The sequence below is a fragment of the Aedes albopictus genome, chromosome 3 (genome assembly GCF_035046485.1).
Source record: "Aedes albopictus strain Foshan chromosome 3, AalbF5, whole genome shotgun sequence".
Taxonomy (NCBI): domain Eukaryota; kingdom Metazoa; phylum Arthropoda; class Insecta; order Diptera; family Culicidae; genus Aedes; species Aedes albopictus.
In genome coordinates, this window is record NC_085138.1 from 225,487,191 (window position 1) to 225,511,839 (window position 24,649).

Consider the following 24,649-nt stretch of genomic DNA (forward strand, 5'->3'; position numbering starts at 1 on the left):
CGCCAGGGAGTGAACTGGCCACAAAAATGCATGATTTGCACGACGAAAAAGGGCCACATGTAGGGCAGGCCCAAATGTCCAGGCACACGAGGTGGTTGATAATGCAGGTTCAAGTGCAGGTTACACATCTAAATCCGAACCACTGTGAAGCCGCACAACAGTTGCTGTGGCAGTTAGTCTCGGAGTCAAGTACAGACATCGCATCCCTCCCGATAACGGGAGCTGAGTAACGGATAAGGCCAAGCTAACGTCGGCATTCAGTACAACCGGGTGCTTTCCGGTCCAGGAAATAATTCCCACGTCGCCCGAGGACGAGGACGCAATAGCGAAGATTAAAAGAGTAAAATACTGCAGTGATATACAAGCAACTAGCATTGGCTGGTGTTGAGTACGATTTCGTTCAGTGCACCTAAGAGCATTGGTGTAAATAGGGGGTGGTCAGGGGGCTGCCTGGCCCTCTCCAGAATAATCCTTTCAGGAAAAAACATCACGAGATTCAGGTGGATAAGTATCTTTGGAGTATGAAAAATCTATTTCGACTTGGCGTTGGCCCCCCTTAGGCCTATGACCTAGTTACGCTTATGCCTAAGGGAAGTGAATACCGCCGACAGTGGCTCTCAGAATCATAATGGTGGTTCTGGTAGTTGTCAGATACTATACTTGTTACTGTTGTTGTTATTAACCCTTTTCAAGAAGAAATATAATCACCTATTGTTGAAAAAGGATATAAATAATATGAAGCCAATAAACGAGAGCATTCGTAAGTTGAACAACAAACCTGGAGTTTAGTTTGTTTCAGTTCGCGACGAAGATAAACACGGTAGTGCGATGGCGTTAAAGCCTAATAGTTGGCAGTGTCTTCGGTGGTAAACCAAAAGCGGTGCTTTGAACATTCAGTGCGGAAAGAGCTAATGGTCGCGAAGTGAATTCTATAAAGCCAATTTGGGAAAATTTCGGTCGGCGGAAAAGCTATTAAGGCAGTGAAGGCAATTGTACGGAGTGCGCATAAGGTGAGATCTTGTCCGATGAGTTGTGGAATTATAGAAGAAACAAGGTATTGGGAAAAAGTGCTAATTTGAGTTTTTTTCTGTTTCCATGTTGAGTCAGCTGGTCGTGTAGCGACGCCGACGTTCAGGGTGACGCTGGTTGTTCAGGGTGATGCTGATGCGTGAAAGCGGTGGCATAGCGAGGTCGGAAGCTGTAGGTAGAAATCTAGCTGGTGGTTTTGCGGATTGTGAGTTGCATACGGTGTTTGGGGAAGCATCGGAGTGCAGTAGAACGTCGAGCCGGTAGTAGGACCGGGCACATCAAGCAGACAGCGTCGTTGGAACGGATCGGTTGATTGAAGAAACAGTGCAACGATTTTTTTTTTGTTTGTATTTATGTGTATTTTAACTTATGCTAATTCTACACTAGTGCAACGATGATTGTTTTCTTTATTTTATTGTTTCTTTACTGAGATGGCGAATAGCAACACGCAGTATTTCCACTCGGAATCAGCCGAAAATCATGGCGTAGTAAATTCGGTGAAATATAGGCTCGGAGGAGATAGGAAATCCAAGACGGATAGACATCGCAGCCGCAGCCGGAGCATGCCTATGAACAGGCCCTATTATAGGAATTAGGTTTCTCGGAGTAATTACAGGCAAGATTACAGAAGCTATGAAGGACGTTCGAGGTCGGATCACAGGAGTTTGAGCCGAGGCAGATATGCAAATTTTGTATGCCATTTCTGCAAGAAGCGTGACCACATTTAAAAAAATGCTATCGGTGCATAGACAGCCACAAGAGCTCCGTAAAATTCGAGAAGGAAATACATTCAGAGAAGGAAGAGGAAAACGCTGCTGGAGATGTTCACGTTCACGATTACTTCACACTAAAATTTGTAAGCCCCACTCATAAGTGCATAATTTCCAGACCACACCAAAAATGTGTAATAGTTACACATTCACAAAAACAGCTCGTACACTCTTCTAGATGCGAAATGTCGTTTTTTTTTGTTTTTCAAGGTCACTAGTAAACCTAGCTAGATCGCCGTACGAATTTGTTTGCAAATTCATGATATTTATTGCGGACGCTGGAGCAGATTTTGTGAATGTATAAGTCACGGTGCCCCCACAGACCATTATTATAAAATAAAAATGTCCATCAAAACTAAGTTCAGGGATTGAATCCTGGTGCCATTCTGCACCTCTGAGAATTTTTTTTAAATAGTCCTTAGGAGGAATCTCGAGAAATCTCAATTTGATGTTTGGTTTGCGCTGAAAAGTTGATCGATTAGTCACCACCAGCGTATCACCAATCAATCAACTTTTCAGCGCAATCCGTCTTTTAGTTCGTCAGATTTGTGCTCTTGAAAATTCGAGGTGTGGTTTCATTATATATTCACCTTAACAATATCGCTTAAATACATACAAAAAATGTCCCCAAAGTGTTCAAAGGTGTTTCAAACCAGTATATATTTATTACCGTTACTTCAATTTTACATATTTACTACTCACCCTACTAAATTAACTGACCAAACTGACACAAATATATATTTCTAAGCCATGCATCGATTTTAACCTTCTTTTTGCATCACTATGGCAGCAGCTCGCTGACGCGACGTAGTGTTCAGTTTGGGTCAAAAATGACCCTAATGCCAAAGGAGGGTAAACGATGCATAAAAAAAAGCGATTTTTTCCTTATTGTTTTATGAACATATTTTACATTCGTGTGTTATACCTACATTAAAATTTCCCTCGATTCTACAACTTGTTAAGTATTTGTACTCCAATTTTCATAGCGATATTAGCGTTCATAATGGAGTTGTGGCAATAAATGTGAAACAGTGTTGAAACACATTTTTTCTATGATTTTCTACTGAGTTGATTAAGTGTGTTGTGGTATGCCTCTATGCTCCGTTGAGATAAAACTGTTCAAAAATGCATACTGATACACCTTTCGTTATCAACCAAATGTATGGAAAACTTAATTAATTTTTAAAAAAATATTTATTTTTCAGTTGGGTGTGAATTTTAAAGAAAATCAGTTGCATCATATTTCTCCTCGCGTAAATCATATTATTTAAAAATGTGGCCAACTTTCATATAAATAGCGCCAAATGTTCACGAGAGGTTATCCTATTTTGTAAGGAAATATCATTTGGAAGATATTATCATACTTCGACATGAATCCACTCCACAACAACGCATTATGTAATTTATGATTATACCTACCCAAGTAACCACGGTGCTGAAGCCTTTTTGCATGCAGATACACCGTATTTAAAGTAATCATTACTGTGCATGCACACTTAAGGTTGATTTAGAGTGGAAATGGCAATTATGCGACTGATTTAAGATTATACCTGTATAATCGTAATTTGATTCTATAATTGCCCATTTCCACTTTAAATCAACCTTAAGTTTGCATGGAAAGTAATGATTCCTCTAAAAACACCCTATATCAGCATGCAATAAGGCTTCAACACCGTGGTTACTTAGGTACGTTGCGTCGCAGATTCCTGTTCTCCCAAAATTGGTGTACTATTAGATATTTATTTAACACATATTTCTCAGTGACTTTCGTAGTGTTCATTTGCAAGAGTATGTAGCACTTTTCATTCAAAAAATTTTCAATATTCTAGGCAATATCAAAGCAAATCAATGATAACCATAGACATCGTAGTTGCTACTCCGTGATTGACCAGATCAATCGTAGTTGCACAGAGAGTCAATGAATGTAAGGTTTGGGAATAGCTAACCATTCTTAATGTGCACAATTGGACAGTTCATCATTTGAAAGTCAATAACAGCGCTGGCCACGTCCTTACGGTCATCGGATCGACTATGTGTCAATACCCCATATAGGAGCAATGCATTTACAGCAAGGAACAATACAATACTAAACACTGAGCGCCCCTATTCAAAATGCTTGCTAAGCAATATAAAAAAGAACAAATTTTTGGAGTATTCTGACAAAAACATTATTCATTTTAAGAAAACTGCCTTCAAAGGCCAGCTCCAGTTTTTCTAACATTAACAATAGTGTTGGTAATCAAAAGCACATACAACAAGTAACGTTTGGCTAAGATTTTTTTTCTGATTTTTGTACACTGCCAAATGTTTGGAAGATGATGCTGAGATACCGGGTTATGTCAGTGTAAGTTATTCAAATTCAAGTTCAGCTAATCTTTAATTATGATTCTGATTATGAAGATCGTCTATCGTATATGCCGCAACTCACATAATCAACTCAGAAGAAAGTTGTAGAAAAAAAAAATATGTTTCAACACTGTTTCACGTTCATTGCCATAACTCCACAGTAATAATATCGCTATGAAAATTAGAGTGCAAATTGTAAACATGTTGTAGAATCGGGGAATATTTTGATGTAGGCTGCGTGTACCAGTTATCGCCATAGAGGTTCCCTATTTGGCCATAGTTGTTATTTGAGATAATTGCATATTTAGCATCATTTCAAGAGTTTTAAGGGCAAGATACATTCGAATTCCTGCTATTAAAACTTTCATAATAGATCAAAGCTTGAAAACTTTCTAAACTTCTAGTATGGCCAAATAGGGAACCACTATAGCCATAACTGGTACACTTATCCTATAACATTTGGAAGTAAAATATGTTTATGAAACAATGATGAAAAAATCTATTTTTAAATGCGTTCCTTAAAACCAATGCATGGCTTAGAATAGCATACTAAAGTCAGTTTAATCAGTTAATTGAGTTGGGTGAGTAGTAAATAAGTATAATTGAAGTAACGTTAATAAATATATACGGGTTTGGAACAACTTTGAAAACTTGGGGACTTTTTTTGTAGGTAGTTAAGCGATATTGTCCAATCTGAACATGGATTTCTTTGGAATTTCTTAGTATAAAACATCAAATCGAGATTTCTCGAGGTTCCTCCTAAGGATTATTTTAAAAATTTGCCCAGAGGTGTAGAATGGCACCAGGATTCGATCCCTGAACTTAGTTTTGATGGACATTTTTATTTTATAATTACGGTCTGTGGGGGCACCGTGGTAAGTGTTACACATTTTTGGTGTAGTCTGGAAATTATGCACTATAGTGCTGAGCGGTTTTAGCGTGAGGAAAAAAGTGATTATCCTTGTCTTATGATTTCTTCTGTTAGAAAAATTAGCACTCGAGGTCAAATTAGAAGGTCAATTTTGTTCAATGGAGTTGAACAGTGTTTCGGTAGTGTCTGTGATGAGCGAATTTGAATTCAAAAAGAAGTTTCATGGCGTCAAATTTAAAACAAGCTCTAGGAAATTGATAGTGATCAATGGGTCAAGTTTGAAGATTTTTGGCAAAGCTTTGGATTCAGTTTCGTTTGAAAATACTGTGGCTGAGTTGGAACTGATTGTTTTAAACGGGGATCATCTGGATCAGAGCTGGAGAGACAGTTTTTTGAAACATTCTAAACAAACAAATATATGCGGAGTGAATAGCGTTGGTGACAATGGAGAACAAGCCATAGCCATTGTCACACAGCGTTATTCGGAATCTTTTAATAGCGATTTTCCATCGCCGATTATAGGATTTCAGGCGGATTTAATACTAAAATAGGATAGAACTATATTCAGGAAGCCTTATGAGATGCCTTACAGATTGAAAGACAAGGTGTTGGACCATTTAAATCTGCTAGAAAGAGATAAAATTATTTCGCCTTCTAAAATACATGCTCAAAAACCACTTGACATAGAAATAACTGTTTGGTGTAAGTAATTTGAATAATCTGTATGTTATATGTTAATAAGTAACTAAATGTGAAATTTGTAGTTTGCCCTGAGGATGAATGAATAAACATTCGAAACGTCGGCTCTTAACCTAACCGGTTGTTTTTAAAGAAACCCCGAAGACCGATTTAGCGCCAAAAATTCCAGAAACAACTACATTAAATCCGTTCTATCATTTGTTAAAAAAGAATGTAAGATTTCTATGGAACATCAAATGTGAGAAAGCTTTCAAAAACTGTAAAGAAAAAAATAATAAGCGCGAAAGTTCTCACATTTTTTGACCCGAAGACACCAATAGTAATTAGCACTGCTGCTTTAGTCTTATGGACTGCGGGTGGAGTTATTTCACACGTTATTGACGAAATCGAAAAGCCTATATGGTTCACATCAGGCACAAATAAGTTATCAAATCACGGTGCTTCATTTACCGTTATTATCAAAAAAAATATACCATCAAAACCTGAAACGCCATTCTCTTTCTTTATCATTCCTACACCTTTGGACAAATTTAAAAAAAAAATCGTTGGACGAAATTTTGAGTTACGCCCTTTTAAAGGGCCTAACCCCTAAAAAATCAGGGTTTCTATATAAAACATCATATTTCAAAACGGAAGCATGCTTTTGCCAACAAAATTTGAAACGCCATACTCTTTCTTTATCATTCCTACACCTATGTATAAATTTTTAAAATAATCGATTGACGAAATTTTGAGTTACGCCCTTTTAAAGGGCCTAACCCCTAAAAAATCAGGATCTCTATAGAAAAACATCATATTTAATAACGGAAGCATGCTTTTGCCAACAAAATTTGAAACCCCATTCTCTTTCTTTATCATTCCTACACCTCTGGATAAATTTTTAAAATAATCGTTAGACGAAATTTTGAGTTGCGCCCTTTTAAAGGGCCTAAGCCCTAAAAAATCAGGGTTTCTATAAAAAAACATCATATTTCATAACGGAAGCATGCTTCAAAGTCCCAAACAATAAAAAGTATCATTAATAATGCTACAATTTGATACTATGCACTAATATTGACGGCATTTTGTATAAAAATTAGCCATAACGCCAGTATAAGGGAAGTATTCTTTAACCTGTAGGATACGGACGTTTTCGGCTTCATTTACTATTATAGCCAGAACAATATACAATGAAAAACATAAACGACAGTTCATTTATTTTTTTCACTTATATAGTTATTGCACACCCATAAACTGAATTTCAAAAATAATGTTGGTCAAATTCTTCAGTTACGCCCATTTGAAGGTTAAAAGTACTTTAAGAATATTATTATAAAACTTAGTTTCAGTTAATCATGTTTATTTTTCAGTAACGTAGTTTAGCAGTTAAATATAGAACTATCATTACAATTGATCATCTCAATCCTTATTTTTGTATGTTTATTAATTGAAAACGGCATTCACCAATAAAACTAACGAATGACAAAGGCGCATGTCATCGCTTGTTTTGTCTATAAAAAAAAGCAATACAAAAAACTTACGTCCCACGCTATGAATGGCAATTGATACAAAAATGATTGCTTCCTACATGTTTGAAAATACTTTTTAATACAAACATCAATACAAATAGCCAATACTAGCGCATAGTATCAAATTGTAGCATTATTTATGATACGTTTTATTATTTGGGACTTCAAGGCATGCTTTTATTATGAAATACAGGGGATAGACAAAATGATCGGGACAGGCAAAATTTTCACTTTTCAAAAAGTGTTCAACTAGCTGTAACTTTTCGAAAAGTGCATCAAAAATTCTCAAATTTTTACTGTAAGTTCATCAACTAGATTTGTATCAGTGGTCCAAAATTAGAAAAGATCGGGCCATTCTTCACGAAGTTATAAAGATTCTTGAAAAAGGTAAAATTATTCGATAGCCAACTTTGAGCAGTATTATCTCCGGATTTAATGAACCGATTGAAATGAAATTTTGACCATTTATGACTTATATAATGAGCTATGACAAACCATTGACTTAACTTAATATTTTTAACACGGAAGAAAATTATAACGATTTGACTATTTTTCTAATAAAACACCAAATTTTCCAAAATATCAACATCGTTTCAAAATTCAAGATGCAAATTATAGTTCATTTAATTTCCCTCTAATTGAATTATATATAAATGTGTTTTGAAGGAAAGTAACAACATAACTACCAATAAATTGATAAAATTATAGAATGCATATTAAAACTGGACCAATTTGCTAAAAAATCGTGAAAAAAATTAAAATCGCTATAATTTTGTCTCTTGTTAAAAATGTCAAGTTAAGTCAATTGTTTTTCAGAGTTTATTATATAAGTCATAAATGGTCAAAATTTCATTTCAATCGGTTCATTGAATCCGGAGATATAACAGCTTAATGTTGGCTATCGGATAATTTTACCTTTTTTAAGAATCTTTATAACTTCGTGGAGAATGGTCCGATCTTTTTCAAATTTTAACCACAGATGCACAACTAGTTGATGCACTCACAGTAAAAATTTGAGAATATTTGATGCACTTTTCGAAAAGTTACAGCTAGTTGAACATTTTTTAAAAAGTGAAAATTTTGCTTGTCCCGATCATTTTGTCTATCCCCTGTATGATGATTTTCTATAGAAACCCTGATTTTTTAGGGGTAAGGCCCTTTAAAAGGGCGTAACTCAGAATTTCGTCTAACGATTATTTTAAAAATTTGTTCAGAAGTGTAGGAATGATAAAGAAAGAGAATGGCGTTTCAGGTTTTGATGGCAGAAGCATACTTCTGTTAAGAAATATGACGTTAAAAGTGTTACTTACAGGCTTACCATTTCATTGGTAAGCCTGTATTGTCCATTGATTTTATAGCACCATATGATTCAGTTAAAAGAAAAGACCTCTAAGTGCCCTAGTATTTACTTCTTATTGAGCGGTTTACTAAAAAAAATCTGAATTGGACTTAACTGTCTGTTGTCTGTGATCCAGTCGAGAAGATATGTTCACTGGCAAACATTGAACCACGAAAAGAAAAAGACTTGCCAATTATTTTTCCGGCGCTTATTTTCAACATCGATTTCGGAGTTCATGCAAATTTCCCCATAAGCCGACCCTGCAATTCAGCAACGGGGTTTCTCATATTGTGTAAACCGGCTGGATGTGAGCAACTGGCAGTGAGCTACAGAATTTATGTTTATGCTAATTAGTTCGATTATGGTCAATAACAGAAACAATCTAAAGTGGCACTAATTGGCAACTGGGGGTCGGATAGTGAGTATATAGTAGCTCTGCAGGAGGACTCCTCGCCAGCTGGAAGGCTGAAGTGCCATTGAAATGCTTAGAGGAACGTGGGATAATTTATGCCATCAGGATGATAACAGCACACCCGTTACCTTAATTCCATTCATCGGAGACCGTCACTTGAATCGATTCGTCGCCGGAAGACGAGAAAGTCACCCTTATACCTTACCGACACGACAACAACAACATGGATCATGAGGGATGAACTCGCTGTCTTCAAACAAGAATGGTTTATATCTTCTCCACTCTCACAACGAGCAAGAATTTCAAGGAAAACTGAATTATTGAAAATGTAAATTTTTGGCACACAGCGTTTGTGAAGATTTTAGCGTTGTTTTCGACGCTCGACGCCACACCGAAGCTCGTTAGTGACGACTGGCGCATGGCTGTGCGGTGTGGAATTGGGAAAACGTGGGTGTGAAACCAGAGATGGGTCAGCTTGCACGGATAAGTGGAACGCCATCAGGCCACGATTCGCATCCCACTTGATTCGCAACAGTTTCAGTTTGCATTATGCTCTGCTTGAGGTCGAAACATGTTTCGTTTCATGACGTCGGGTAAAATTGTAGTTACATACGCGCCACAAAATAAAATTACGATTCCACTTCAATAAATTTTGTTCTACCAATACCATATACCACATATTTGTTCCATGTTCTATAAGGATTTTCCACACACTTCAAAAATGATTTTTTTTTCCGTATTCAATCTAGCAAAACTACACAAATAAATGTGGGGCTTCACGACATAATGTCATAATATCACAGCTCCTGATTTTTTACTCTTGTTCCTAACACAATTTTACCCCACGACACTCCCTTCCAGTTTTCTTCCTCTTGGCATAACATCATAACTGGGACCAAGCCTGCTTATTAGTTCAGTGTTCCATGAGAATTTCCGGTAAAAATAACTGAAAGCTTGTTGTATATAAAAATGTTATCAAGCTCTTTACAGCACAACTCAGAGAGTTTAACATGAGCTCGATTTCCTGGCAGCATAATCCCCTCGGAACTTTCTTCCCACGCTGTTCCCGATCTTCACTTGGTGAACCTTTACGCGAGCTGCTTGAAGCATATTGTACCGCTGGGCTCAGACAGACACAGTGGAAAACGAGAATAATCGGTCACTTGATTTATGCTTTGTGAGCAACGAGCTGAGACCGTTAACTGTATGTTCACGCAAGCTCCTGCACCGCTCTTTAAAATCAGGAGGGATCGCCTCCCACTGTTGATCAATTAAAAAAAAAACATATCGTTGCTTCCACGACCCTTCTGAAAGCGTCACGTATAATTTCAGCCGAGCAAACTTCAACGAAATGGATGGTTCCATTGCTCATGTCGATAGGAACGCAATTTTGAGTAATTCGGATGTAAACCTTGCTGCTAGCACCTTATCTAGTGTTTTGCTATATGCTTTTGACCAGTTTGTTCCCAAAAAGTCTAAACGTGAACCGGCAAAACCCGCTTGGTCAAATGCCGACCTCGAAAAGAGTGGAACAAGCAGCCCTGAGACTTCACAGCAAATATTGCACGGATTCTACTAGATCATGTTACATAGGGAATCGCGCCACTTGGGCGGTGGCTTCTATATTCGTCTGTTTTCCACTATAACTCAATCAAATTTGAACCAATTGACTACACACTGCAAATTTTGTTTGCTGGTATTCAGCAAATTTTGCTGATTTTTTTCGTGCTGATTTCATTCAGCAATATGAATTTACTGAATATCAGCAATTATTTTTCAACTTGCTGAACCATCCAGCAATTTTGACAGTTGATCAGCAACGTTGTGCTGAAGTTCAGCAAAAATTTTGCTGAAATTCAGCAATTTATTTTGCTGATTTTTTTGTGCTGGAAGCGTTTCGAAAAATTTGGTGTGTAGGTATAGTATCTACCCGTGTACAACATTTCAAGTCAATTGGTTCAAAATTGACTGAGTTATAGTGGAAAACAGACGAATATAGAAGCCACCGCCCAAGTGGCGCGATACCCTAGAAGCGAACATGGCTTATAAGCAACTTAATGATCGCCTCTAAAATGCTAACCTAGACCGCCTACAAAACACCTCTACGCTGACTAATGGATTACATGGAGCCAATACTACCGCCGCAATTACCGATTTGTTCCGCTCTCAATTCAGTAGTGTGTTCGTTGATAAACAGCTTGACCTGCAGGACGTAGACAACGCCACCCGAAAGGTTCCGAGCCCGCACTGTGTTTTGATATCACTAATTAAGCGTCTGTTCACCAAGGAGGTGCGGCACAAACAGCGTCTGCTCTGGCATCCAGTGGCTGAGTAAGAAACGCTGCACCACACCCAGCTAGATCAAAGGTGGTAGCCCCATCAGCGTGGTCGCCCCAGTGTTGTCACGATGGCCCTCCGGCGAGACAGGAGTGTTGGCGTAGGCCCAATAAGCTACCCGTAAAAATCCCTATTGCGAATAACATAGGAGAAAATACGACTCGATACAATCGGCGATACGCGACGAAATAAGGACTACGATTGGAAACTTGGAACATGGAATTGCAAGTCACTAGGTTTCGCAGGGTGTGACAGAAACTACATCCCCGCAGCTTCGACATCATGGCGTTGTAGGAACTTTGTTGGACTGGACAGAAAGTGTGGAAAAGCGGGCATCGAGCGACTACCTTCTACCAAAGCTGTGGCACCACCAATGAACTGGGAACAGGATTTATAGTGTTGGACAAGTTGCGACAACGTGTGATCGGGTGGCAGCCGATCAGCACAAGGATGTGCATGTTGAGAGTTAAGGGTCGTTTCTTCAACTACAGCATCATCAACGTCCACTGCCCACATAAAGGGAGACCCGATGACGAGAAAGAAGCATTCTACGCGAAGTTAGAGCAAACATACGATGGTTGCTCGCCGCGTGACGTGAAAATCATTGTTGGCGACATGAACGCGCAGGTAGGATGGGAGGAAATGTACAGACCGGTAATCGGGCGGCCAGCGATGCGTAAACTTTGCAGCCTCCCGTGGTATGGTAGTCCGAAGCACCTCCTTCCCCCCGCAAAGATATCCACAAAGCCACCTGGAGATCACCCGACCATCAAACAGAAAACCAAATCGACCACGTTCTAATCGACGGTAAATTCTTCTCGGATATAACCAATGTTCGCCAGATGATTTTTTGAAAAATCTATATCAATCTTTTCGAAAATCTGTATCCCATACAAAATAAAATGGCCTCTCTTGCTCAAAAATCTGTATTTCATATAAAACGAAATCTGTACGGGTGCTCAAAAATCTGTATAATACAGATAAATCTGTATATATGGCATCCCTGGTTCGCACATAGGGGAAAAGTGGGTAACACCGTCAGGGTGGGTAAGCCCGTCACCCCAATGATTTTACCAGAAAACAGTTATTTAGTAGCTCTTCGGCCATACGCCTTATTTGTTTTTACCATTTTTACTCTTTCGAGACAAATGATACCAAAATTGACCTGTCAAACACGAAGAAAATAAATAAAACAAACGCGCGCGTCATTGTACCAACGCCGGATGTAATATTTCGTCGGTAGAATTTAGCTTCTGGAATATAAAAGAAGTGCAAAAACTAACATTCATCAATCATGTATTCTCATCTGTACTATTCTTTAGTGCCAAGATTCTTTGAATGGTCAGTTTCAACAATTATTCAGACATTACGGTGTAATTTAAGAAAAGTGACCTTTTCGGGTAAGCCCGTCACTCATCGGTGGGGGTAACACCGTCATGCTCTTCAGATCACCGGATGTTTGTTGAACTGGCTAGGCATTTCTAATAGATGCCACGCAACTACAAACTGATGACCAACCTGGGAAATTTCTATAGGGGTCGCCCATAAATGACGTAGCATTTTATGGGGGGGGGTGAGTTGGAGTCTCGAATTATGCTACGAGCTATGTATTACGTATTGGAAAATAGACTACGAGGGGTGGAAGGGGGTTTCAAAAATCGTCAAAAAATGCTACCTCATTTATGGACGACCCCATATGGGTTTCTCCTGGGATTCCTGCGGGATTTTTTCTAAGGCTTCTTTCAGTATTTCCTACGGTTTATCCAACAAAATCTACTAGGATTTCTTTAGGAGTTCCGGCTTGGACTCTTCCTGTTCCTTCTGGACCTTCTAAGGGCATAACTTGTGGATTGTTTTTTTCAGCGATTGCAAATTCACTAGTGCCGCCTAGTGGCAGAATTTCGAAACACGTGTCCCGTTTTATGTAAGTCTATGTCATACTGATCAACTTTGCCGAAGACACCAAATCATTGGATTCTGAGATATAAGGTTTGGAAAATTTACATGCTCACTAGCGCCGCCCAGTGGGGGAATTTCGAACTTCGTAGCTCATCATCTGTAAGTTATTAGCGTATCCAATAATTTTTCCGAAGACTATTTCTAATTATCAGGGTCTTGAGCTGTCGCATATCGTAACGTTTGCTTGACAACCTAATATGGTTCCTGCAGTGAAATTTAGCATCAAACTGTTGGTGGCGCCTCTGGTGGCCAAGCCATAAACTAATCATATCAACCAAAGTTCTAAATGTTAGATCTTTTCAAACCCTAAAACTTTGCCGAAGAAAGTATTGCGCTATCTCTTAACACACCCGGGATAAATGGCCACATCCCCAAAAAGCTCAAATCCCATAAGCTTAGTCTCCTATTAAGCGGATTCCAATTGCGCTCCCCGACCAGTGATTTTATAAGAGTATCGACTGTTGAAAGATTGGTAAACCTTCACTGCACTTCAAAAATGTAATGAAAATATTTTAAAATTGAAATCATCAAAAGTATCAATATAAAAATATATATGACGGACTTACCCCATAGGGGTGACGGTCTTACCCGCACTGAATTAAAAACATCAATATTTATTATGGTTGTGTTATGTGCATTGTTCACCAGAATCAACATAATTTGACAATTCTAATGCACAGGTCTTATAAAAAACTAATGAATCAAATATTCTGCGTACTGAAAATATCAAATTTCGTATTACATTTATTTTGAAAAATCCAAATGCTTAAGGTGACGGGGTTACCCCTTCCTCCCCTACCGCAGTGCGAATATAGATTCGGATCACTTTCGACAGTTATCACCACGTGTCGAAGTCGAACGCCGCGGCTCAACATCGAGCAGCTGCGTAACGTAGAAGTGGCTCAAGACTACGCGCAGCAGTTAGCAGTAGCCCTACCAACGGAAGAACAGCTTGGCACAGCTACACTTGAAGATGGCTGGAGGGATATCCGATCTGCCATAGGTGGTACCTCGGCTACAGCACTAGGCTTCGCGACTCCGAATCACAGAAACGACTGGTACGACGGCGAATGTGAACAGTTGAAAAACGAGAAGAATGCAGCATGGGCGAGAATGTGCAACACCGTACGAGAGCGAATAAGGCACGTTACAGGCAGGCGCGGAACTTGCAGAACTCATTCTTCCGGATGAAGAAGCGCCAGCAGGAAGAACGGAATCGCGAAGCGATGGAAGAGCTGTACCGCGCTAAGGACACACGAAAGTTCTACGAGAAGCTGAACCGTTTGTGCAGAGGCTTTGTGCCACAAGTCAACATGTGCCAAGATGACCACGGGAATATTCTCACGAGCGAGCGTGAGGTGGTCGAGAGGTGGCGGCAGCATTACGATGAGCACCTTAATGGTGACGTTGCAAGTACCGAAGGTGGCGTGGTTACAGATCTAGGAGTATGTGCACAGAACGAAAGACTTCCGGCCCCTGACCTCCAAGAGATTGAGGAAGAGGTAAGCCGATAGAAAAACAACAAAGCCGTTGGAGCAGATCAACTACCAAGCGAGCTTCTAAAATACGGTAGAGAAGCACTGGTGAGAGCACTACACTGGGTCATTACCAAGATTTGGGAGGAGGAAGTATTATCGGAGGAATGGATAGAAGGTATCGTGTGTCCCATCTACAAAAAGAGCGACAAGTTGGATTGCGGGAACTACCGCGCGATCATATTAATGAGCGCTGCCTACAAGATACTCTCTCACATTTTATGCCGCCGTCTATCACCGATTGCAAGAGAGTTCGTGGGGCAATATCAGGCTGGATTTATGGGTGAATGTGCTACAACGGACCAGATTTTCGCCATCCGCCAGGTGTTGCAGAAATGCCGCGAATACAATGTGCCCACACATCACTTGTTCATCGATTTCAAATCGGCGTATGATACAATCGATCGAGAACAGCTATGGCAGATTATGCACGAATACGGATTCCCGGATAAACTATGTAGTTCGATTGATCAAGGCGACGATAGATCGAGTGATGTGCGTTGTTCGAGTACCGCAATGTGATGGTCTTTCGTGCTTGCTGTTCAACATTGCGTTAGACGGTGTAATAAGGAGAGTGGGGATAAACACGAGTGGGTCGATTTTCACGAAGTCCTTTCAGCTGCTTGGTTTCGCTGATGATATTGACATTATAGCTCGCAAATTTGAGACGATGGCGGAAACGTACATCCGACTTAAGAGTGAGGCCAGACGAATCGGATTAGTCATTAATGTGTCGAAGACAAAGTACATGATGGCAAAGGGCTCCAGGGAGGAATCAGCGCGCCCGCCACCCCGAATTTATATCGACGGTGATGAAATCGAGGCGGTTGAAGAATTCGTGTACTTGGGCTCACTGGTGACCGCCGACAACGACACCAGCAGAGAAATTCAGAGGCGCATTGTGGCAGGAAATCGTGCTTACTTTGGACTCCGCAGAACTCTACGTTCGAATAAAGTTCGCCGTAACACGAAGTTAACCGTCTACAAAACGCCGATTAGACCGGTCGTTCCCTATGGGCACGAAACATGGACCCTACGTGCAGAGAATCAACGCGCCCTTGGAGTTTTCGAACGGAAGGTGTTGCGTACCATCTACGGCGGAGTGCAGATGGAAGACGGGACTTGGAGAAAGCGAATGAACCACGAGCTGCATCAGCTGCTGAGAGAACCAACCATCGTCCATACCGCGAAAATCGGGAGGCTACGGTGGACGGGTCACGTCATCAGGATGTCGGATAGCAACCCGACTAAAATGGTTCTCGAGAGTCATCCGACCGGTACAAGAAGACGTGGTGCGCAGCGAGCTAGGTGGGTCGACCAAGTGGAGGACGATCTGCGAACCCTACGCAGAGTGCGGAACTGGAGACAAACAGCCATGGACCGAGTGGAATGGAGACGGCTACTATGTACAGCAGAGGCCACCCCGGCCTTAGCCTGATCGGTAAAGTAAGTACGAACCGATTCATAGCATGTCCCGCGTGTTCAATATAGTATATTATTCTGTTTTTTTATGTGATTTTTATGTGTATCACGCAAGGCAAATAAGTGTAATTTTAAACGTTAATTATGTAAGGTGCCACATTAGTCTGTAAATGTAAGTTAAGTGTCATTGGGGTAATTTGTATTACCTGTTGACACTGGCGTAAACCCGAGGGGGGGGGGCGAGTAGGTTTAAGTGGAACAAATTTCCAGTATAAAACGCTTTGTGATGAGAAATTTTTTCGACTGCGACTTTATATAAACAAATAAACAATAACTATTACATCTTTCACTTATTCTTGACATAAAATCCATACTGGATGACAATCTTTAAACTCCCAACAACATTGCAGTTGACAACAGTGGAAGCGAATTCCATTTAATGTGATACTGTGTTTGACAGCTTAACGAAAAAACCCACTCAGTCTTATAGAAAACCCTTCAGTTAATCGCTGGAAAATTTCCTGGGGGAATTTCTTGAGAAATCATTGGATGAATCTTTGAAGAAATCCCTAGAAGAACTCTTAAAAATCCTGGATAAATGTATGATGAAATTTCTTGAATAAGTTCCGTGAGATATCCCAGGAGGAATTGCTACCAAGGATGCAATGATATTTCTTGTGAACAAATCCCTGGGGACGTCCAAGTAGGAGATTCTAGAGAAATACTGGTCAAAAATTTTCAGCGAAAAGGAAGCAAGAAGCGATAAGTTTTGGAAGAATTACCAACCTCAGAAGGAAATTTCTGAGAAATCTTTGAAGAAACTCCGGGAGAAATTACAGAAAAATCTGAGTATGAAGTACTGTAGAAATTATAAAAAAACAAAAAAAATAGTCTGAATAAGTTCCAGCATGAATTCGTATGTAAATATTAGCAAATACTCCTTGAGCAGCAATAGTTGAATTTATGCAGGGATTATGGAGTAGAAATGACTAGAATAATCCCAGTAGATTTTTTTATAAGAGTTACAGAATATATCCTTGGAAAAATCTCTGGAATTCCCTCGAGAAACCACAGGTGATATCTTTGGGGGAATCGTATCAAGAACATCTGTAGCATATGCAGCAGACATTCCAAAAGAAATCCTAGCACCCAGCAAAAATTTATGAAGGAATCATAAAAAGATCCTAGGAAAAACCTCTGGGGAAGCTACTTAAGAAATTCCAACATGAAACACAAATACGGTGGAATTAAAAGATATAAACCAATTACACTCATTCGAACACAAAAAGTATTTCATGAGTAGGTAATTCCATCCCTGGGTAAATTGCCGAGTGTATTCTGTAGGAATTCCAAGAAGATTTCTTAAAGACAACATTAGACGGAAAATTTTACATTTTCCACTTCTGCATACACCAGCGCCACCTGCTGGGAAGAGTTCTTACTTATAATCACATCAACAGATACGTTTGACGCTTGACCAGATCTACTTGTAATATCGAAGAAGAATCAAATTGCTTTATGTTTTAAATAGTTAGATATAAAAGGCACGCTGCTATAAATTTAACTTATGTATGTTTTTACTTATTTTTGAAAATATTTAAACTGCTATGAAGAAAAAAACATATTTAAGAAAAACTTAAAACCACTATTGAGTAAATAACATGATTATAGGGTAATGATCTTTTCAAAATATACGTTTAAAACCAAATTCTGAAAAAAAAATATAACGTACCGAAATTAAAAATGCGAATGACGTTCGCGTTAAAGTTATATTGTTCCTATAACAGTAAGTTCTAGTATCCCACTTCAAGTTTTACTTAATTTTAATTAAATTTTATTATTGCTTACAATTTTCATTCCTGTTGGTACTTTGCTACAAAATTGACTGCCCTGTATAGCTGCTCTCGAATCTGGTGAAGTCAACGACGGTTTGTTTTATTACTCGGCATGATATATTGCTCCTTGAATCAATGCCATCTTGAACGGCTTCACTTGGTTTTCCAATCCAAAACTTTTATCGCAATCCACTATACACTCATTTATTTCACAGCAACAGAACCTTTCGAAAACCGGCATTTCTTCCTTTATTTCTGGATATCGATGCAAGCTGTAACTCTATCTAATTTAATCGAAATCATTCGTTGCTGGGGGCACATTTTCTTCTTTTCATATTTGATTCTCATGTAATTTTCACGTACAATATATTGCATTATCACATGAAGTTACATTCATTCGCTTTTTCACGATGATTGCCACGGCTCGCGCATTCAACCAGCGAACGATATGAGTTGCTCCCAGAAGAAAATGCCGCTTCTTCACGGTGAACCGAGATAAATATATCTCCGGCAAAGTGTAACACATGAAAAAAAAACAACGCACGTTCGAAAAAATTTCACTCTTCACCCGTGAAAATACGCGTCACTCCTTACTCGACGGATTTTATGACAAAACTGTATAGAAAATTCAATCTAAGCTGCCGCAAAACAGTTGCATGGTTTGTTAGCTGGCTCTCCTCTCATTTTCCTCAACGGCCAAAACTTTGACTCTCGTTTAGCTCAAGGGGCACGTACCGACAATAACAGTCTACCGAGGCCGAAAATTCGACCGACACACCATCTCGAACACGTTTTTTCAATGGACCACTACTGTGTTCACAACACTCATCGCAGCTCCTCATGGTGATTTCGCCTGCCGCCGCGCACCACCGCCGCCGTTATTGGAAAACAGCGAGATCGCGCGCGCGACGGCGATGCGGTAAAAGACTTTGAATGCCGCAATTCCCGCCTCGAGAGTGTGGTAGTAATGACGTTCAAGAGAATCAACGACGACGAAAACGGCGACCGCGACTGGCAAAAACTCAACATCCCACATCCATCCAGACCGACCAGAACCGCTCATCGGGGCCTCTGCTCCGGCTGTGTCCACCGTGTGTCAGAGTCAGAACCGCAGACGAAAGTAGATTGAGTGCGCGCATAATTTGGATCATCAGCTCACACGTGTTCGAAATGACGCCACTGATCTCTAGCAAGCGAAGCCGAAACCAGCCGAGCTGAGCTGAGATGAGCTGAGCAGAGGCAATCTGTATGCAAGATGGGATCCCAAACAAACGAACCAGCAAGGGTTGCCGCTTGCTCGAGATATTGAGTCAGGTTGCGATGGACATTTCACAGATTCGGGACGACGACAACGACAGTAATCAATTTTAGTTATGTCGAGTTTATATTGGACTATTTTTACCGTGATGAAAGAAGAACAACATTAGCGGAGAAAATATTGCTGCGATCACGCACGACCGTTAGAGGAGACCTTGACAATAGTTGTCCTATCTTGGGCACAGTGGGGCCGGTTTTATCCATGTTTGTAAGCTGGGAAATGTATGGAAAATGTAAATACAGTCGATAATCTTATAACACGATACCACTCAGTTTATGCCTATCGGTGTGCCATTAAATCCTAGGTAGGGTAACCTGGGGTAATATGCACCCCCGGGGCAAAACGCCTTGCAATCCACATACATACATACATACATACTACAGGGCGGGTGCGGTAATTCTTCACCAATCTCCACACAGGATTAATGAGAGCACATAGTAGGCATTGTCGTGAGCAGGTGTGTTTTGAGCTGCTCTTCACATTTCCTTAGCGTTCGCCAGTATTTGTTTTTACTCTTTTTCACGATTCCGGTGCTTTTCCGATTTTTCCACTGCTACGCAATCCGGATGGAGTGATTTGTTCTGTGTTAATTTTGGGGGCAGCAGGGACGGATGTCCTGGGGCCTGACGCACCCTCCCGCTCGCGAGTCAGCCGCGTAGTTGCCGGCTAAGAATAGGACTACTAACCCCAATTCAAGGTGTCAAGCGACCCGTGCCGAGGAATGAGTAATCGAGGGGGTGAAAAAGATGCTCGATCTTTAACGGAGCCTGTGGGGAACCTGGGCACCCCCCACAGTAAGCTGTCCCTTACCGCGTTAATGCAGAGCTCTGGCGTGGCGGACACTCTTTCTCGTGCAACTCGTGGGAATACATTATGAGCAAAAATTCAAAAAATTACAACATAGGTGGAAGTAGTGGTGCGATCAACCCCTTCGCAAGAAGCGGGTTGATGAGGTCTCCGACAAGGAGAAGTGAGGAGTCAGGTGCTGGAAGCTGCTTACGTAACTCAAGCGTGGGAGCTGCTGTCCACTCCACGGCAAGCCAGCCGGTGGAGGTCATGGACGGAGCGTGGTTGCTGAGGGGCATCAGCCAAGAAGTAGGAAAAGGACGGCCCGCATTAGAGGTTGCTGAGCACCAGCTTGGCAAAATCATCGACTTTGCGACAACTAAGTCGAATATAAGCAAGGACCTGAAAACGGCCTTGCTTAGACTTAGAGTGTCTGTCGATGAGGCCAAGCAGGAGCACGCGGTCGCGTTGCTGGCTGCTGTAGCGGTGGAACCCGCAAAAGAGAAGGCGTCGAAGTTTACACAAACGGAGGCCTTCTCCTTTGCAGTAGCAGGAAGAGTGTGGAAGCGAATGCTCGTGACAAACGTGAGGGGCTGTCCATAAACCACGTGGTCATGAGGGAGGGGAGGGGGGTTCGGCCAATGACCATTTTGTATGTACGAATAAAAAATTTTGTATGGACTAATGATCACACGGTGGGGGGGGGGGTTGGTTTGAGAAGTATCAAAAAAATGACCACGTGGTTTATGAACAGCCCCTGACAAGCATTCGCAGAAGCGGGCGAGGCAGCCGTCAGGTGAGGAGCTGTCTGGCGGCGCCCGCAAGGCCAGGCGTATATTAACCCCGAAAGCCGGTGGTAATGCCGGAAAGTCGGACCCCAGCCAGGGTTCCCGGAAAGCTGGGAAGGGTGGGCCTGAAAAGGCTGGCCCGTTCCGGAACGATGGGAACAAGGGGTTGCGACCAATGGTGGGCCCTCAGCAGCCACAGAGCAGGGCGATCCAAGGAGAGGACCCTCCTTGGACAAAGGTAGAGCGGAAGAGGAAGAAGAAGGTGAATCCGCAGGCAGAAGTGCAGGACGGCAAGCCAAGGCGTAGGAAGGCAGGTGCCAGGCGCGAGAAAGGCGACGCTATCGTCATCAAGACGGAACAGTCTAAGTACTCGGACGTCTTGAAGACGATGCGAAGCGACGCCAAGCTTGAAGGTCTTGGAGCCGACGTACGCAGTATTAGACGTACTCGTACGGGTGAGATGATCCTGGAGCTGAAACACCAGAAGGAACACAAGGGCGCCGCCTACAAGAGGCTGGCAGAAGAGGTCCTTGGTGAGGGTGTGCAGGTGAGGGCTCTGACACATGAGGCGACTCTGAAGGTCAAAGACATTGACGAGATCACCGAAGTATGCCCAAAGCTGCACGAGTCCGCCCATCTGCATGATCTGTACCGGGAAAACCTCGAAAAACAGACATACGATGGGTGGTCCAGGGTGCCCGGCCTTTGAGAAAGCCGCAGTGAACAACAAATCACAGTGCAGGTAACGCAGCTGAATCTGAACCACTGTGATGCGGCTCAGCAACTGCTTTGTCAGGCGGTTTCTGAGTGGGAGACGGATATCGCCATCATTTCGGACCCATACCGAGTACCCGCCGGCAACGGCAACTGGGCCTCGGATGGGACCAGGAAAATGGCGGCGATATGGACGACGGGTAAATACCCCGTGCAGGAGTTGGTGTCTACTACCTACGAGGGCTTCGTGGTCGCCAAAGTAAACGGGGTCTTCTTCTGTAGCTGTTATGCGCCTCCGCGGTGGCCGATCGAGCGGTTCACGCAAATGCTGGACCGCTTAACGACCGTGCTAACAGGGCGAAGGCCGGTGGTAATAGCGGGTGACTTTAATGCCTGGGCTGTGGAATGGGGAAGCCGTTTCACGAACCAGCGGGGTCAGATCCTGCTAGAAACACTGGCCATCTTAGATGTCGACTTGGCTAACGTCGGTACCAAGAGTACCTATAGTCGAAACGGAGCGGAGTCAATTATTGACGTGACCTTTTGTAGTCCTGGCCTAACAAGTAGTTCGAACTGGAGAGTAGATGATGGCTACACTCACAGCGACCACCTGGCGGTTCGCTACAGTATCGACCAAGGGGTCGGACAGCCTGATCTGGGATCGAAATATCAAAAAATATTAAAAATATTAATCCAAATATCACAAAAATGATCAAGTGTGCCGTGATGGTTATTTTTGTTTGTTATCATGTCAAACAAGAATGCCACAGAAGTTAGTACAGATCTTATTTTGTGAACAGCCTGATGTTGTACATAAAAAACCGCTGGCCATTTCCGTACTCCTCGGTCCTCGCTACCATACAGCTTCATCTTGTGCACAGGGTATATTCAAAATTTATGTTAGCCTGGGTTTTTGTTAGAACAACCGTTTGTTTATCAATGAGATGCTGCTTAATGTATGCTGGTACTGCCAGCTTAGTTTGTGGCATCAAGCGGCCTGAATATGAAACTATCCTGCCTCGGAAGCGATACCCAAATCATACCAATAACATACTGTTTTCGAAACATAACAAATCATCAAAGAAACCGAAACCCTGGCTAAAATTTTACCCTCCCAAGCTCTATGGTTCTCATTTCGTAATTATTTTCCCCTGAAATACTTCACTACTTTTATAGACACGTAGATTCTGAGAGCCTTCTACGTGTCGGTACATAATTTAATAAATAATCTCTTATGATAATATATACCCCAGAGTTTGATTTACCAAACCTCCCTCAGCTACGTGGAAATCGAGCATGATACACATACGCTTGTTGAACATATTTGCATGGAATCTGCCTTAAAGGAATTAGGTTTTATTGAAAGATTATATGTAAGAGATCTTGGTATTTGATTTGTTATCTCAAGGAACATCAAGTAGAGCTGATTTCGTCTTCAGCAAAGGATCCTCTTTGGTGTGGGTCTTTGTATCGTCAGCTCCTGAAACTGTAAAAATTGTGTGTGATGTACTACAAATAGAAAAATGAAATATGATTTCAAATACTTCAATTCATTGCCAATGTTTGTCTACGGTTTGACTTTCGTTGTCTTCAACATCCTGGTTTATGACAGATGTTGATTGAAAAGAAAACCAAAGCTGCTTTGATGAAATTATGGATTTTAATAAATATTAAAAATATCAACCAATATTAATCCCAGTATCAATGAGCTGTCCGACCCCTTGGTATCGACTACAACAACAGCAGACAGCGGATAGAAGAAGAAGCGGCTAGGCCAAGGCCAAGCCCTCGTAGGTGGAAGACATCATACTTCGACGAAGAGGTATTTAGGGAAGCGCTCCGCCGTGAGCGAAACTTAATCGGTTTAGACGGCGACGAGCTGGTAGCGGTGCTCTCACGTGCGTGTGATGCGACCATGACTAGGCGAGTCCACCCTAGAAATGGGAGGCCACCGGCTTACTGGTGGACCGACGCGATTGCGGACCTGCGCCGCGCCTGCCTACGGGCTAGGCGGCGGATGCAGCGAGCACGATCAGAGGAAGAGCGAAACGAACGGCGGGTGGTGTTCGCCGCTGCAAAAGCCGCGCTCAAGACCGAGATAAGAGCGAGCAAAAAGGCCTGCTTTGAGGGTCTCCAGAGATGTTGGAGGGGATCATTGGAGGACTTTTTCCGCGTCATGATCCTAGTCCTTGGCCTCCTTTCGTAGGACAGCCGGGGACTGGGGCTGACGATGAGGAAAGGGTCACCGATGTGGAACTTGCGGGGATAGCTAAGTCCCTTAGCGTAGGCAAGGCCCCAGGTCCGGACGGAGTTCCGAACCTGGCCTTAAAAGTGGCTATTTCAGAAGCTTCCGAGATGTTCAGGTCTGCTATGCAGAAATGCCTGGACGAGGGAGTTTTCCCAGAAGCTTGGAAGAGGCAGAGCCTGGTACTATTGCCAAAGGCGGGGAAACCACCCGGAGACCCGTCGGCATATAGGCCAATATGCTTGATTGACACGGCGGGGAAGATGCTCGAAAAGATCATCCTCAATAGAATGTTGAGGTTCACTGAGGGCGTAAATGGTCTCTCGAGCAACCAGTATGGCTTCCGGAAGGGGAGGTCCACCGTAGACGCTATCTTGTCGGTTACAAAAACCGCCGAGAAAGCACTCGAGCCTAAGAGGAGGGGAATTCGCTTCTGCGGGGTAGTGACTCTGGATGTAAGGAATGCATTTATTAGCGCCAGTTGGGCTGCTATTGCCGATGCGCTCTTGCGTCTGGGAATACCGGAGTACTTGTACAAGATTCTCAGAAGCTACTTCCAGAATCGCGTACTAGTTTACGACACGGAGGTGGGTCGGAAGTGCTTTCACATAACCTCAGGAGTCCCGCAAGGTTCCATCCTGGATCCAGTGTTATGGAATGTCATGTACGACGAGGTGTTGAGGTTAGAGTACCCAGTGAGAGTGGTGATTGTCGGATTTGCCGACGATATTACGCT

General features: G+C 42.0%; 1 protein-coding gene across 1 annotated transcript in view; it reads right to left on the reverse strand.

The window, feature by feature from the left end:
• The window catches only part of LOC134291451 (potassium channel subfamily K member 18), a 202,566-nt gene extending 183,008 nt beyond the window's left edge, over positions 1-19,558 (reverse strand). The window contains exon 1 of the mRNA XM_062859206.1: positions 18,076-19,558. The gene's annotated coding sequence lies outside the window, so the exon portion shown is untranslated. The remainder of the gene's footprint in view (positions 1-18,075) is intronic.
• Between the last annotated feature and the right edge of the window lie 5,091 nt (positions 19,559-24,649).